Here is a 15,190-nt window from a genome sequence, read left to right as displayed (position 1 = left end):
TTATGATATTGCTAATCTGGAATTCCAGTTGAATGGCAGCTCTTTGGGTGGTAAACTCCTGCTACATCTGGACTGCTTGGCTACAGAAAGCTCAGGTGTGTCTGCCCATTCCTCTTCTCACTGCCTCGCTCCCATTCACTAGGAGCGCTCACGTAGTTCCTAGCCATGTTACAGGACCTCCATCTAACCCAGGAGGTACAGTCCCACCAGGGGAAATGCCTTGTTAGACCTGGTCCTGGCTATGAGCGATGACCTGGTGAGGGGACTGCGGGTGCTCAATCACTTGGGTGATAGTGATCATTGCCTATTGGAGTTCACTGTCCAGCGCAGGGTGGCAAAGGCCTGCAGCAAGACAGCAGCCCTGGACTTCAGGAGGGTGGATTTCATTGAGCTAAGGAGACTAGTCGGGGAGGCACTGAGATCCCGGAGGGGTGGGGAGTTGGGAGTCCAAGAAGAGTGGTCGTTCCTGAAGGAGACAATCCTCCAAGCCCAAAGGGTGTCAATCCCAACATGGATCAAAGGGGGCAAGAGTGCTCAAAAGACCCCATGGCTCACCAAAAGCATCCAGGAATGTCTCAAAGCTAAGAAGGAGGTGTACATCCAACGGAAGGGAGGAGCTATCACCAGAGAGGACTATACCTCCGGACCAGGTCATCCCCCCACCACTGGGATCCCTGATGGTCCCAGGGGAGGCGCAGCCAGGCCCAGGGTCAGAGAGGACCTAGTCAGGGAACTTCTGGTGGGACTGGACGTGTTCAAATGAGCAGGTCCTGATGATCTCCATCCCAGGCTGCTGAGGGAATTAACAGAGGTCATTGCGGGACCCCTGGCACAGCTTTACAAGCACTCATGGTGCTCTGGCGAAGTGCCAGAGGACTGGAAAAGGGCCAATGTGGTCCCCATTTTCAAAAAAGGGAAGAAGGAGGACCCAGGAAATTATAGGCCTGTTACTCTTACCTTGGTCATGGGGAAGCTCTTTGAGAAAATTATCCAGGTGCACATCTATGAGGGGCAAGCAGGGGAGTATATACGTAGGGGTTCATTAGCGGCAGGTCCTGTCAGACCAACCTGGTGGCATTCTATGACCAGGTCACAAAATCTTTGGATGCAGGTGTTGCAGTGGACGTAGTCTTTCTGGACTTTAGGAAGGCCTTCAACACTGTATCTCACCCCATTCTCGTTAAAAAATTAGGAGATTGTGGTGTCGATGCCTACACAGTCAAATGGATTGCCAGTTGGCTGGAGGGCCGCACCCAGAGAGTGGTGGTGGATGGGTCTTTTTCAACCTGGAGGGCTCTGTCCTTGGGTCCACACTGTTCAACATCTTCATCAGTGACTTGGATGAGGGGGTGAAAAGCACCTTGTTCAGATTCGCAGATGACACTAAGATGTGGGGAGAAGTGGGCACGCTAGAAGGGAGGGACAGGCTGCAATTGGATCTGGACAGGTTACAGGGGTGGGTGGATGAGAATAAGATGGGATTCAATAGTGACAAGTGCAGGGTACTGCACCTAGGGAGAAAGAACCAGCAGCATACCTACAGGCTGGGGAACTCCCTTCTTGAGGCAGAAAAGGATCTTGGGAGTCATTATAGATTCCAAAACGAACATGGGCCACCAATGTGGGGACGCAGTCAGGAAAGCTAACTGCACCTTGTCATGCATCCACAGATGCATCATGAGCGGGTCCAAGGAAGTGATCCTCCCCCTCTATGCGACACTGGTCAGGCCGCAGTTGGAGTACTGCATCCAGTTCTGGGTGCTGCACTTCAGGAGGGATGTGGACAACATGGAGAGGGTCCAGAGGAGGGCCACTCGCATGATCAAGGGGCAGCAGGGCAGACCCTATGAGGAAAGGCTATGAGACCTGAACCTGTTCAGCCTCCACAAGAGAAGGCTGAGAGGGGATTTGGCCGTCTATAAACTGGCCAAGGGAGACCAGCAGGCAATGGGAGAGTCCCTGTTCCCCCCGAGCACTACTGGGAGTAATAAGGAATAACGGTCATAAGTTGACGGAGAGTAGATTCAGGCTAGATATCAGGAGGCACTACTTCACAGTCAGGGTGGTTAGGATCTGGAACCAACTTCCAGGGGAGGTGGTGCTCACTCCTACCCTGGGGGTCTTCAAAAGGAGGCTAGATAGACACCTTGCTGGGGTCGTTTGATCCCAGCATCCTTTCCTGCCCATGGCAGGGGGTCGGACTTGATCTGCTCAGGTCCCTTCTGACCCTACCAACTATGAAACTACTGTAGCCCCATTCTGACTGGGTTTCCTTTTTACCTAGGGTGAACATACGTCCTAGTGTGGCCAGGATAGTCCTGGATTTTGTAGGCCAGTCTTGGGCAGTTGGTGAAAATAAAAACAAAAGTCCCAAATCATAGAGGCACAGGGCACACTCCAGTGGGGAGCCAGAGCAGCATGGTGCAACAGGCAGGTGGGCAGTGCCTGCCTCTGCCTGCAGCAGCGCTGCTGACTTGGAGGGGTGGGAGAAGCAGTATCTTGGATTTCCTTAAAAATTATATGTTCACCCTATTTTTACCTATCTTGTTCCTCTCCATCCCTCCACAATGCCAAACTCATATGATCCCACTCAATTTCCCACCCATTGCTTGAACCAAGTTACTCTTCAGATGTCCCTGGACTACCTAAGAGTAACTCGCTTTTCACAGAGAGCTTTCTCTCTTGAGTGCAAATGAATACCCTGGGGAATTCAATGGGCTGTTATACAAAACTTGTGAAATTCTTTCTGTTGTGATTCTCCGTCCATCCTTTGTTATATGCTTAAGTCTGGTTAGTTCTTGACTGGTTTTCTGTACAAGGTCCTACAGCAGGTTTAAAGGAGGTGGGGGAAAATGTTATGAAAAATTTCCAAGCCATTTTTGTTCCAAAGAATTTTAGGAAGTCAAGGAAGTTTGGAGAATGTATGGAGTTGAACAAACAAACAAATAAATGCTTACAAAGGAAAAACAATTGACCAGCTCAACACCACATGCTGCAGCTAAGCCCTGGCTGTTATAGCCATGACTAGCCAGCTGTTAACAGCTACTGCCACTTCTGCAGGCTTCCAAATTCCACGCTGGAAATTCCTGTTTCCTTGTATTCTTGATTAACCCTTTTACATGACAAACACAAAGAAAATACTCAAGATAGGGAAGTGAGTCATGCTACTGTAGAGTTCTTCAATAGCGATGCTGCTACCTTCTTCCCTGGTGCTCACTCAGCATCTTACTGAGACAAAGATAAAGTAAGCCGAGCAGTAGTCAATGCCAGTCATATGGAATTTAGTTTTATATGTAATTAATAGTTTAGTTTTAAAATGCACAGTCCTTTTTGTATTGTAACCACATCAAGAGAGGAATGCTTTGAAAAGCCAATAGAGCTGGTAGTTCTAATACATCATTGCTGTTACCTTGAAGTGTTTCTATTTTTTAATGATCTTTTTGTGTTTTAAATCGCCCTCAGATATAGGACTGTATTTCCTTATGCCTTTTTTCTGTAAAAAAATTGCTATTTCAAATATATATTATTTTGAAACTATTCTGCTATATCTTCAGTGTTAAAAACATGGACCCAAATCTCGCTGTCAGATAGGAATTAGTTCAGATTTACAGTGGACTGAGAGGAGAATTCAGCACATGAAGTTACCGTGAAAGTGAATGCCTATGACCTTCCCTACATTGTCCTACCAATGACCTCTTCTGTAATCAGGCAGAAATCATGCTCCTTAAGAGTGGGAGGTAATGCTGCTTCCATGCTGGCCTATTCCTGGACCTTTGCTGTTCAGACACTGCCAACAGTAACAAATTGCTCTGAATTATGTGCAGTGGTTTAGTGATGTGGACTAGTTATTTATTAGAGACAGAATGGAGACACTAGCAAATGGAGAAAGTGGGAATCAGAAATCCCAAAAGTTTTAAATAAAACTGTGTTATCTAGTAGGTGCCCTATTCCAGTGATGTCTTATTTCTCTCTTCTTTGGGATCTTCATACATTTATTTAAAAGCAAACCACATGAAAAGTTTAAAAAGCAAACAATAACAAGGAAAGAAACCCCAGAAGGCTGTGGCTGAAGAGGAAGGTTAGTCCCATGTTGGGCTATGCTGCACTTCCAGAGATGACAGATCAGTACTTCATTATTTCTTAAACCACAGTTTCCTAGATATAAACATGAGCTCTGACAATGATTGCAAATCAGGCAGGGTACATATGTACCTTTAGGTGTAGGGGCATGCACTTGCAGCAGCACAAATAGCGACTTAAATTTGTGCATGTGCACTTTGTTGCAGGACACTGTGATCCGCTTTGGGCAAACTGCCGTTGCCCAGCTCCTCCTGGCTCCCAGTACGCTGAAGCAGCTGGGGCACAAATGAATGGAGATACTCTGGCTGCCAGCCAGGGTGTCTCCCTGGAGAACCAAGCCTCCTTTTGTTTCAGTGCAAGCTATTGTAGTGTGTGCTGCGCCACTTTTTTTTCCTGGGTTTATTTTTTTTGTTGCCCCCACACTGCAAATTTGCAGTGTGGGGCTCATTTTACATTCCACATGTGTGGTTTGTGGCACCACAAAGAAGTTCATAGTGCCACAAACCGCACATGCCTGCATGTGGGAACGTGGCCTTCGAGACTAAGATACACGTACAGCCACACAGCCACACCCACAAACTTTCATGAACTCAAGTTCACAAGCCCAAAGGACATCGTTCAAGTTTATTGTGTCATAAAAATAAACAATAGACTTTCATCAATTTAGAGGGAAGTTCTGTGAGCCATATTCTCAGCTGCTATTAATTAGTTTAACTCCAGTGATGTCAGACAGGCTCTGCTAATTTACAGCAACTACAAAACTGGTGCTAAGTGTTATGTACTTGAATGAAGAATACTTTTCTTTAACACTGTAGTCAATAATAGGAATGAAGCAAGAGTCTTTTGAGCTCTCTTTCTTGTGATGCTTAGCTAAGTATGGTATGCTAACATACAGAAATTACCTGTTCATGTTGGCTCGCCAACTTATAGTCACCATCGTTCACTTTATTCAAATAAAGTTTGCCTGGGCCACATTTAATATGTTTTTCTCCTTATTTCTTAGTGAAAACAATCACTTTTTTAATTATTTCACTTGTATTATAGATTACTTATATGTATCAATTTGGACTTAACGCCCCTGAGTTCATTAATGGATACAGACATTAGAAGGGAAGGCATTTAATCTAATACACATGTGTAGTGGAAAGGAGAGATTCTGCAATCTTTAACCTAAAAACCAAGATATATGTTAAAAATCCAGCCAGTAATAGTAGGCTAACTGAGCAGCAAAACTGAGATTATTAGCCTAACAAGGTAATGAAACCCTCTACTGTAAGGAAGAATTATAGGAGACCTAGAATAGAACTAATTTTCCAAAAAACAAGATCAGAAAATCCCCCCCCCCCCCCAAGTGCAAACATTTTAAAAGGCAACATTTGGAATGAAAAAGAGGAAAAATGTGTGCGCAAAGGGTGCTCCTGGAGTGATAATCAGCTCGTACGATATGTGGATTCAGAGTATTTGGTATTGCTATGATGGGGTTCAAAGATGAACTTGTTCTCCATGCAGGAGGTATCTGGCAACTCCATGTCTCAGGGTTTTGTTAGCCACCTTGGGCGTGCCCACACATGTAAGCATGTGCGCTTGCAGCAGGTCAAATAGAAGTGGTGCAAATTTGAGCCGGGGCTTTTTGCCTCAGCACACATGCTTGGACATGCACTTTGTTGTGGAGCAAATTGTGCCACTTGGGGCAAAATAACCCTGCCTGGCTCCTCCTGGATCTGCAGCCTGGGGGAGCTAGGGCCTGGGGCCAGCACCTGTCCTGTCCCCAGCAGTATAAAAAGCTTCCCTGTCTTGGCCCCATACATACAAAAAGCTGCCTTGGCAAGTAGCTCAGGGCTACTCGCTCTCAGGAGCTTCTGGGCCCAGCCAATTGATATCTGGGGCCACTACCCCTTGTGCCAGCTGGACACACATGCACACGCACACACAAACGCACCCCTGTTGGGTAATCCGTTATTGGTATATTTACAATGTTAAAGCAGTTTGGAAGCCTACCAGTGTCTCTATCATCATGAAAAAATAAATTCTAAATACCTATATGTGTTGATGTGTACTTTTTGTTTTCTTCACACATGGTGGGGGGATGTGGTGTTTGCAGGAAGGGGGTGAGAAGGGGTGCGGGGGAAGGTGGGTGGGTGTGTGTGGAGGGATGTGGGTTGGTCTGTGGGTAGGTGTGGGGCAATTGGGGCAACCCAGGGTCCCAGCTCCACCCTGGATGGCCCCAGCCCCACCCCCACTGCCTAGGGTCTGTAACTGATCTTTCACAGCAGCAGCAGCAGGGGACTGTGCGCCAAGCCCAGCTGGGTCCTGCCGGCCCTGGGGATCCTCCTGCTGCCCAGCCAGGCCAGTCTCATAGTGGCAGGACCCAGTGCAGCACGTGGGGGCCACGGGCCGGGCCCGGCTGTGTCCTGCCACCCTTGGGACTGCTCTGCCATCTGTCTGGGCCCGGCCCATGGTGACAGGACCCAGTGTGGCATGTGGGGACCGCGTGCCAGGTGCAGCCGGGTCCTGGGGCACCTCTGCCTCCTGGTCAGGCTGGACCCATGGCAACAAGACCCAGAGCGGCACACAGTCCTCGTGTTCCAGGCCCAGCTGGGTCCTGCCGCCCTTGGGGCTGCTCTGCCACCCAGCTGGGTCCTTCCTATAGTGGCGGGACCTGATCCAGCACATGGGGACCATGCAGAGCTGAGCCAGGTGGCACGAGCAGCTCCAGGGCCAGCAGGACCCAGCTCGGCTCCGTGCAGTCGCTGAGCACCGGGCCAGGTCCTGCCTCTGTAGAAAGGGCCCAGCTGGGTAGCAGGACCCGGCTGGGAACCGTGTGCTGCACTGGGTCCTGTCACAATGGGCCAGGCCCAGCCAGACTGGGCGGCAGACGGGCCCCAGGGTTGGCTCTTGCTTCTGCCCCGCTGTGCCTGCAGGGGGGTGAGGACCTGGCCCAGCCCCATGTGGCTCTCTAGTCTGGCTTTGCACCAGAGCGGGTCACACGACTCTGGGAGGTGTGGCTCCTGTGCACGCCTCCAGGAGCCGTACGACCTGCTCCCGTGCAAAGATGGACTAGCGAGCCACATGGATCTGGGCCAGGTCTTCACCTGTTGCAGCCCCGGAGACATCCCCCCACCCCCCACATCCCCCTGCTACCCCTCACCCACCCACACCCATGAATACCCTCCCCCTCTACACTTACCTTGGACAGCACCAGGGGCCGGGGGCAGCAGGAGTACCAAAGAGACACTCTAGCCAAAACCAGAGTGTCTCTTTTGGAGGACCGACTCCCTGCTCGCTCTGGGCACGGTCTGGAACCATGCCTTACTCTGCTCTATTGCGGAGTGGTTGTTTTAGACCCCTGGATATCCAGGGGTCTAATTTTCTCCCTGCACAAACTTTTTTTGTTCCTGCACGTGCCTCTTGCACCACCTCAAAGGGGTTTGAGGCAGGGCAAGAGGCATGTGTGTGTTTGTCTGGACGCACCCCTTAGGGGCAAGGAAGATTTTTTTTCCCTCCAAGAATGCATTATTTGACTTTTGCAGGGCAAAGGAGGGAGGGTTGTCTTCCTTTTGAATCTGAGGGCATTGGCTGCAGCTAGAGATGAAAAATTGGCTGGAGTGTACTCAGAGGGAAAATGGTACCCTAGGCAAACTTGCATTTTGGTTCCTCCTCATGGCAGCTTCCCCCACCCCCTGGCAGTCCCCACAAGTCACTGGCACTGTGTGCATGGGGTATATGGGGAGGCTGTGGGAGTGTGGGGAGGGTAGGGAGTGTGTGTGTATCAGGGGCATGTGTGCCCCAGCAGCTGTGGGTGGCAGTGGACCTCATGAGCTATCTTGGGGCAGTGTGAGTCTGCTTACCCAAGATTCTGGTCTAGTCCTGGCTGGTGGGGCTAGGGGGCAGTGGGGGCTCAGTGTGGGGCAGCAGGAAGGACAGCCAGGCAGACAGCAGGCAGGGCTGCCCACACAGGAAGCCCAGCCCCAGTGGCAGGGTGTTGTCGCTCGGCCACCTGTGCCCTTGTCCTTGGCAGTAGTCGTGGCGGCCAGGGGCAGCAGCAGCTCAGCCTCCAGCCCCAGCAGGTTGGTGATGGTGAAGCTCTTGGCATTCAAGCTGGGCCCATCCAGCTGCATCACCTTCTCACTGGGCATTGCTGTCTTGCCCTTGACCCAGCCCTGAGCTCCCTCCTCCCAGCCTGTCATGCTGCCTGGCAGTGCCTGCCACTGCCACCACCCAGGGGCATTTTATTCCACTGCCCCAGCCAGATAACTTCAATCATCTCTGGGTATGGCTGGAGGGGGGCAGGCCCTGCTCCCCAGCCCCTGGGATTAGTTGCTCCTGAAGTCTCCTGACAGCTCCCACCTGGCATGAGTGGCAGGGCAGGGCATGTGTGTGTGTGTTTGTGACACAATGCCCCCCCTGACAAGGGCTTCTTGGAAAGTTGCCCACACCACTCACCCCTAAGGCCGGCTCTGAGTGCACCGGTACTCCTACTGGTACTTAGAAACCTCTTAGAAACCTGGTTGAATGGTCTTGCTCATGGCCAATCTAATCACCACATTTAGGGTCAGGTGGTAACTGTTGCCTCTGTTCAGTTTGGTGAAGACCATGGATTTTTTTTCCCTTTGTGTAGCATGGGGTTTGGTCCTTTTCCTAGGATCATCAGAGAACATATTAACCTAAAAAAATCCTGTCATTGCAGGGGTAAGGCATGATCACATTCTTGTTTCCCTTATTCTTTGTCTGAGGCATATTTTAGGGGCTGTTTTTTACAGGTTACTTTAAGGCCAAGGTACGTGAGAGTAGTCAGAGTGGATTTTGTTGGCCCTTTGGACTCAATGCCTGGGAGGTCACTTCCAGTCCTATGTTTCTATATAGCCCCCTAGAAACCACTCTCAAACTACTGGATAATTAACTATGGCATATATCCCAATGCACACGCACTGTTTTATTAGGGCCAGACTTGCAAAATTGTGAAGTAGTCAAAATTAACATCAGATTTTCAAATGAATTCAACTTGTATCTAGGTACCACAATTGCTGGCTGGATTTTTTTAAAGAGGTTGACATGTTGGTTGCTGAGCTCTTTTGAAAGCACTTCCTAGCTGTAGGTATTGAATACCTAGAAATCTTGTCAGAATAGTAATAAATAAATAAATAAATAAATAAATAAATCAAGTGTTAAACTTGACTCACCTGGAAATCTGTCTGGGTAGACTTTCCCCCAACATGTTAAGAGTCATAGAGGGTCTTGTGCACTTCAACCTCAGGAACTTTCTGCTGAGATGCACGATACTCTTTTGGCCATATATTGAATTAAACAAATTCCATTGTAAACTCTGAGAAATGGAAATAACTTTGAAATTTCAAAGTTTTTTTGCAAAACTCAGATAATTTTTTAACCAGCTCTGCCAATAACACATGGAGAAAGTCCATAAGGTCCAACTTTACCGTCCTAACTAATTAGCTATTAGTTAGTGACTGCTAATGACAATTAGTCTTTATGGTACAACTGTACTCTTCCTTATGCCTGACTTCAGACTAACATGGCTAATTACGTCTCAATAACACATGGGATGCACACACGGGAGGTCCAACCATGGTACGAGCCTACAATGAAAGCACAATGAGATTCCTGTCAAATATTATGAGCGTTAAATATATTCTTCAAAAACACCAGAAGCAACAAGTCCATCCCCCACTATGGACCACAAAACAACTCCAGGATGACTAAAGGAACATAATTTTTCTTTAGTCGTATTATGGAGAGACAGCCTTCCTCCCTTATGAGGTAATTTAATTTTCACATTATGCTTTATGGGATATCCTTTATTTACCTAATGCTTTCCTGTCCAGGCTTTTCAGGCTATGAATCTTGTATATTTTATATACACAAAGGTGACTTTTCCTTCCTTTAATGGCCAGGGCTTATCAGTGCAGACAACCGATACTGGACTCATAAATATGTCACTCTCACTTTAGTTGCTGCCCTTCTACTTCATAAGACTATTTCTTGATGCTCACTCCTCCCTTCCATCCACTGGATTTCAGCAGTCCAGCTGTACCCTTGATTCTGCTGAGCTCTCCATTGGTTGATATAAATAAACTGCCAATTTAAGGTATAGGTGAAAATCATTGTTGCAGGCATTCACAGAGAATGCAGTACAAAGTCAGTGGAGCCAGTGCCTTCCGATTCAAATTAAATATTTCCTGTAAGTCTGTGCCAATTGTGCATCTTGTAAGAACATTTGAAAGCAGGAGTTTGAACTCTCTTGCCTCGAAACCTGTTTCCTGTTTAACAAGATTTAACAAGTAGAACTAAACACGCGCAATCAGCAACAAAAGTCATTGTGAGTTGCTCCAGTGGGCAAAGGTGCTGTGTTTCCTCCCTTCACGTATGCCCACCCTACCAGCCCCGCTTTCACGTGGGAGGTTGCTTGGATGATGCAATGCCCTAACATTCCCTGGTGCAGGACTCTCTCAGCCTAATCTGGCATATTTGCTGATGGATATTTAAGGAAGCAATGCAGAATCTGTCTCTCTAAATAAGACCCTCCTTTTTTTCCCCCTCAAATGGCTGCTTGTTAGTCTTTAAATGCTTCACGTTTCTGATTCGTGTTTTAACAGCATGAAATTCAGTAAAGATTCATTTTCACAGGTTATTATGCAGAGTTTATTTAACATCTACTTTGGGAGAAAGATATCTTGTAGAATTTGCTTTGTTTGAGGGTAACTTTTATCTGTAGTTTGAAAGAAACAGCCACAGTATTTTGTTCTGAAATTTCTCTGTCATTTCTAGTTGCATTTTTAATACAATTTGACCTTCCTCACTGCTAATGGACAGATGGTCTGTTGCCTCCCAGGTACTGGTCCTCCTGCAGATTGGCTCTCCTCTCCTCATCCTTGCTCCTCACAAGCTTTTGAGGTGAGGGAACAGCTAGGGAATGCTTCAGTTTTCCAGAAGAGCAGAGAGGTGGAGACAAACAGAAACCTTAGTTGTTTGCTAAACAGTCCCAGGAATAGTCCCTTGAAGCAGGAGAAGCAGGTTCATAGGAACTTTTCTCATTCATGACAGCTCTGCTTATGAGATCCATTTCCACCAAGATGAGGGACACAGTGGAAAGCAGTTGCAAGGTGGAGTATGGGATGGAGGTGGAGGCCTGACATAGCAATGCCCTAAAGGAAGGGGAACATCAGGCTGACACTCCATTAAATGGAGTGATGCCTGATGGGACCCGTCTTTCCAGAAGACAGCAATGGTAAGTGAGGGATTTTAAAGGAAAGAGGGTGCTGTTTTTATAGCATGAGCAAAGCTGGGGCAGAACCCCATTTCCACTTCCACATTCTAGAAGTTGAAATTGATCATTTCCAATGTTTAAATCTGATTGTATTCAGCACTGAGAAAACTGCATCCCAAGAATCAAGAATTTCAGTTTAAGCCCGTTTCTATATTCTATATATTTACTGAGAGCTGAGACTGTGATCATGACTGAAATCCAAGAATGCATTGCTTTCTCAAAGAGTTTAGAGTCTTTAAAATGTAAGAATGTAATATCAGATATATAGTTTAATTATGTATTATATTTAATTATATTTTTAATGTTACTTAGAGTATACTTTCTTGCAACTCTCTTCCTATACACTTTTAAAGTGCCTGACATAATGGGGCCAAGATCTAGGTGGTATTTCTGGGTGCTACTGTAATAAATATGATGATAGATTATAAAAATCAGCCTATTGTTCTAATATAAATGATAATAAAATCTTTTCTATTTATTTTTTATTTATTTTTTGCTGAAAACAGATGATCTACTCAGATCTCCATATCTCTGCAATACATTCTACTTCACTGAAATCAATCCCTAGGCCAAGGTCAAGTCCATCTGTGAATAGAATTATAAAATAATATTATAAAATAAAATGTGAACAAATTTTGGACAAGCATAAAATAAAAGGTAAAATAGGGAATCGTGGGTGGAGAAGGCATGGCTCTAGATTCTCCAGTGCCATTCCTTTTGGATTAATCCTCCTGGATGTCACTGATGAAGAAATAACAGGATCAGGTTAGAAAGGAAGTGTTTTATTTTTCTTTATAGAAATCATGGGTTCTGTTATTATGAAGAACAAATACTAGATCTGATTTGTTGCTAGAAAAAAATATTTTTAATGTTTATAAATGGGATCTTGAAAAATATTTTTTATCCAAACTACCCTTTATATACTTATGACCAGAGAGAGTTTCTGACAAGTCAAGTAAGGAAATGGAAAGTCTTGCTGAAGGAAGCTCCTTAACATTTGTTCAGGTTAACTCACTGAGCAACTCATTTTGTATCATCTACCATTATTTGATGACTATTAGACTGTGACCACTTTCTTGACAGATTTCAGAAAATACTGAACAGAGCTAAGATAAGTACTAGAGATGAAGTGGGAGTGGGTTGGATTGCCTTTTTTCCTCTTCTTTTTAAATTTTCATTTGTATTCTGTGTGTTTTACATAATTTCCCCTTTCATGTGTATTAGGTATACCAGGGATTGGATCCCTGTTATGGTAAGCACTAGATGTAACTGAAAAAGGCATTCCTTTCCTCCAAAGAGCTTACCGTCTCTGTAGATTTTTCAGGGTGATACAACTGAGATTTAGTAAAATGCCTCATAACACCTCATTCTAGCCTTTGGCTTTAGATCATTCTCATAACTTAAAAAGTATCGTTTTGACAAGGTGGAAATTCTGATTTGCACCTGAAGTATTATTTTGTGTATGCTGGTGACTTTTCCCCCTGATGTAGGTGTATTTGGCCTGCCTTAGTTTCTGAGTGCAGCCATGACCCTTTCCTTTTATGATTTAGTGTGGTTTAGCTGTTCATATTTGCTGCCTTCCTCCTTTATATTCATCTTATTTCATATTAACTGGAACCTATCATCTTAACTAAATTATACAGGTAAATTGAAAGAAAATTGCTATAAAATTTAAACAATAAAAAGACTATAGCTGCTGTAGCCAGGCTCAGTCCTCATGAGAACAGTTTGCTAAGAACCTATTAATATCCTCTGTATACTGTCAGTCACAGAACACAGAGAAGACGGCTGCCTTGCTTTAATAGATTATTTGCATTGCGTCATATCTGTCATCAGTTCAGCATATTTTCCCTATGTTCTTACAACCTGAGATTAGAGCAGCTGCTTCCAGAAGAGTAATGTGGACAAGATTTGTGGTCCCATTTTTTAGGAGGTGGACTAGTTAGTAGCACTAGTATTTGGTTTAGAAGCAAGTCCAATTAACTTAGTAGAGCTTTGCATTGTCTTGATGTACTAAATTTTTTTTTCCCATCATGTAAGTTCAAAGGAGTTAGAGCAGAGGTTTCAAATATATAGATCACGGGCCAGGTCTAGCCTGTGGAACTGCTCTATCAGGCTGCCAACATGACTAGGGGGAGTGACCTACCACTGAATCTTGGGCCCTCGGGTCCTGGCAGTCATTATGATTAGTGGCAGGAGAGTAAATGAGGCTTGACATAGCCTTGGTCACCCGCCTGCTGCTTTGCCTATCCGCACTGCAGCAGCTCTACCTCCCTGGCCACTGGCCCCTGCCGTATGTCCCGTGCTGGAGCCAGAGCTGGAGCCACCACCACCACTGCCACGTGCTCTGGATCAGCTTTGTTACAATTTCCTCATGCCTTGGGCTGGATCCAGCCTGAGAATAGCCCCACAGTCTAGCCCGGGTCACACCCTTAAGCTAAAGCAACACAAGAACAAGAACATGTTAACTTGCCTTTCAGGGTCTAGACACCAATAGAAGTAAAAACATGGCCACTTTTCATGGCTTCACTTGTCACCCTGAGTTGTAACAGTGTTTTTTAATTGGCCTAAGCTAGCCTGAAGGGGTTTGCAAGCATGACTGAAGAACAAACGTTTTTTCCCGTCAAAGCATACCCATGGTTAGTTAGACAGGGTCTGAGGTTTAGAAATCAGCCAAGAAGCTGATTACATAGCCCACCTTCATCACTGAGAGCTGCTATAAGTTGTTAAACGATTGACTCTACGCTTTCTGCCACTGAACTGTCACACCTGAATGAGGCAAGGTTTGGACCTGTTGGCTGAAATTTTCCAAAGTGACTGGTGATTTTGCGTGCATTAAATGTTGGGGTGTTCAAATTATAACAACTTGAATTTTGATATCAGGTCCTTGAAAGATGTCTCAAATTGGAGAACTGAAAACTGATGTATCAAAAGTTTTTAGTTGTTTTTGAAAATTTTGACCACTTGAAATGCCCAGAAGCCTTCGGACATCAAGGTCAACATTTTCAAATGAATGCCAAAAGTAAGACGGCTGAATCTGTTTGGGCATATAAGTAAAATTGCAAATATTCAGAAGTGCTGTGGACCTGCCAGCTCAGACTACTGCTGAAAGGCTACATAATGACCTATAGGTTGTTGCCCCTTGTAGTGATGTGGGTTCAACATCTTGCAATTTATTATCGTGTAACAAAATTGAAATAATATTTGGAGGGGGAGCGGTTCTCTCCCGTCAATGCATGTGCATAACTCTCGTCAGCTACAATGAAGTGGGGAGTAGCTAAGGAATGTAAATTTAGGGCAAAGGACTCTATCCATTTTCCCTGCATACATAAACACCAAAATGTTGTCTCGGCTCCAGATGATGAAGTAAATGAGATTGAGGTCGCAATCCTGGGCTCAGTTAGATGACCTGGATAGAAATAGGAGTGGGAGAATGTTTCCCCTCAAGCAGGGTAGATAAGGGAATATGTTTAACACACTTGGCTCTGACCATTAACACAAGAAACTAAGCCATGATTAACACTGTGAGCAGGAAAAGGAAGAAAGAGATGGGTTTTTTTTTTTTCAGATATCAGCCTGAGAAAAGGAGAATTTGTCTAACTTAATATTTATGTTGTAAACCTATTTGCTTTGTCATTTGTATAATATGACAAAAATAACATTTGAAACCTGAACTTTGTGTGATGCTTTTTGGCTTCTGTAGAGCTAGCCAATGATTTGACACACCATGGTATAATCACAGCACTTTGTCTCGTGATTTGATAAATAAAGCAAGATCTTGAAAGTGCTGTAAAAAAGCTTGGAAAAGCACAAAAGTGGGTGGCAAAT

At 45.5% G+C, this 15,190-nt stretch overlaps 1 long non-coding RNA gene across 2 annotated transcripts in view; it reads right to left on the bottom strand.

Annotated features, from left to right (window-relative positions):
• LOC109283068 (uncharacterized) overlaps nt 1-15,190 on the bottom strand; it is a 79,384-nt gene that overhangs the window by 26,002 nt on the left and 38,192 nt on the right. The gene's annotated exons all lie outside the window — the stretch shown is intronic.

Source organism: Alligator mississippiensis, chromosome 3 (assembly GCF_030867095.1).
Source record: "Alligator mississippiensis isolate rAllMis1 chromosome 3, rAllMis1, whole genome shotgun sequence".
Lineage (NCBI taxonomy): Eukaryota > Metazoa > Chordata > Crocodylia > Alligatoridae > Alligator > Alligator mississippiensis.
The sequence above is the reverse complement of the archived record's forward strand: the minus strand, read 5'-3'. Positions and strand labels throughout refer to the sequence as shown.